The sequence below is a fragment of the Cuculus canorus genome, chromosome Z (genome assembly GCF_017976375.1).
Source record: "Cuculus canorus isolate bCucCan1 chromosome Z, bCucCan1.pri, whole genome shotgun sequence".
In the NCBI taxonomy this organism is placed as follows: Eukaryota; Metazoa; Chordata; class Aves; order Cuculiformes; family Cuculidae; genus Cuculus; species Cuculus canorus.
In genome coordinates, this window is record NC_071441.1 from 2,718,085 (window position 1) to 2,720,581 (window position 2,497).

A 2,497-nucleotide genomic window follows, 5' to 3' on the forward strand; every position below is an offset into this window, starting at 1 on the left:
GAGGCCTGCTGCCAAACGTTACTCTAATAGTTCATTAACTTGGGCATTGCTACAAGACTTCTATTTCTTTCAAAAAAAATAAAAATTGACAGTGCAACTTTCTTCATCTTTCAAGGTAGTCTCTGTGCCTTCTTTCTGTACCCCTTCTTTCAGTTTTGGTCTTTCTTCTTCTGTACCATTATTAGGCCTCTCCTTAGTCGCTGGCTTAGTGTACTGTAAGGCTGGTATGAGTTCAGTCTGCTTGCTGGCAGCACTACATTTGAGTGTGGGCTACAGACATGATCCGAGGGCTGGAGCACCTCCTGTCTGAGGACAGGCTGAGAGAGTTGGGCTTGTTCATCCTGGAGAAGAGAAGGCTCCGAGGAGACCTTAGAGTGACCTTCCAGTACCTGAAGGGGCTACAAGAGCTGGAGAGGGACTGTTGACAAAGGCTTGTGGGGATAGGACCAGGGCCAAAGGGTATGAACTGGAGAGGGGCAGATTTAGACTAGACATGAGCAGGAATTTCTTGACGATGAGAGTGATGAGATACTGGAAGAGGTTGCCCAGGGAATCTGTGGCATTGGAATTAGATGATATTTAAGGTTCCTTCCAACCCAAATTATTCTATGATTCTTAGATTAAATCGAGAGCTTTCTCTGCTTTTGATTCTGTACTTAGGGCTAGGGAAATTGCGTTTCCCAAGGTCGCTGGCTGGTCTGAGTTTGCTTGCCTGGAGAAGAGGATGTGCCCTGCTGCCTGCCTGCCAGCCGTGGTCATGTAAGTCTTTTCTTAGGAGACTGAGTATCCTTGAGGAGGGATTGAGCCCCTTGGAGAGAGGATTTAGCATCCCTGAGGTGGGTCTAACACCTTAAAGGGGAATTAACCCCCTGGAGGAGGAATTAATATGCTTAGAGAAGGAGTATATCTTCCTTGAGAAGTGCTAGACCCCACTGTAGGGACAATTAAAACATTTAGAGGAGGAAAAAATCCCTTTAGAGTGGATCAGCCCTCTTAGAGGGGGAGTTAAGTCTTTTTGGGAGCATTAATGTTGGAGGAGGGAATTAATGCCTTTAGGTAGGGATTAAGCCATTTAAGTGGGATTTACCCCCTTTTGGGTGGTAATTAACCACCCTTGGGAAGGAATTGTTCCCCTCGGGGTGGTTACTAACTCAAATTGTTAGTGCACACAGTATTCCAGATGAAGTCTCCCAAGAGAGGAACAGAGGGGCAGGATCCCCTCCCTCGCCCTGCTGGCCACGCTGCTTTGGATGCAGCCCAGGCCAGAAGGTTGGCCTTCTGGGCTGTGAGCGCACGTTGCCGGCTCATGTCGAGCTTCTCATCAACCAGCACCCCCAAGTCCTTCTCTGCAGGGCTGTCTAGATAGGTCACATCTGTCAGTTTACCTGTGACCACTGCTGCGGTTACCCCATCATAGAAAGCCACCAAGCTGGTCAGACAGGACTTGCCCCTGGTGAAGCCGTGCTGGCTGCCATTAATCACCTCCCTGCCCTCCATGTGCTTTAGCATAGCTTCTAGGAGGATCTGTTCCATGATCTTCCCAGGCACAGACTTGAGGCTGACAGGTCAGTAGCTCTCAGGGTCATCTTTTCTACCCTTTTTAAAAACGGGCACAATGTTCCCCTTCTTCCAGTCACCAGGGACTTCTCCTGACTGCCAGGACTTTTCAAATATCATGGAGAGTGGCTCGGCAAACACGTCTGCCAATTCCCTCGGGACTCTGGGATGCATCTCATCAGGTCCCATGGACTTATATATGTTCAGGTTCCTCAGGTGTTCGCCAACCTGATCCTCCTCTACTGTGGGAGGGGCTCTACCCCCCTGGTCACCATCTTGCTGTCCCATGACCCAGGAGGGGTAAGGAGAGCAGTTATCAGTGAAGACTGAGGCAAAAAAGCTGTTGAGCACTTCAGCCTTCTCCTCAGCTGTTGATACGTGATCCCCATTTCCAGCTGTCAGTGAGGGTACATTCTCTTTGATTTTTCCTCTTCTGATTGATGTACCTGTAGAAGCCCTTCTTGTTGGTCCTCACTTCCCTTGCCCAGTTCTGCTCCAGCTGCTCCTTGGCCTTCCTGACCCCATCCCTACACAACTGGGCAGCGTCTCTGTCCATGTCCCAGGTTCCCTGTCCCTGCTTGCTCTGCCTGGGCAGTTCCCTCTTGTTCTTCAGTCTAACCAGCAGGTCTCAACTCAGCCACACCGGTCTCTTCCCTTTCCTGCCTGACTTTCTACATACGGGGACTGAGCGCTCCTGCACTTTATGGAAGGCTTCCGTAAATATTTTCCAGCTCTGTTATGTTCCCTTGTCTCGGAGGACCATTTCCCAGGGGGTCCTACCGAATCGTTCCTTGAGGAGCTGGAAGTCTGCTTTCCTGAAATTTAGTGTCCTGACTATACTCCTCGCCTTTCCCGTATCCCTCTGGACCTTGAACTCCACCAGTGAGTGATCACTGCCGCCCAGGCTGCCTCCAATCCCAACGTCACAGATGAGTTCACT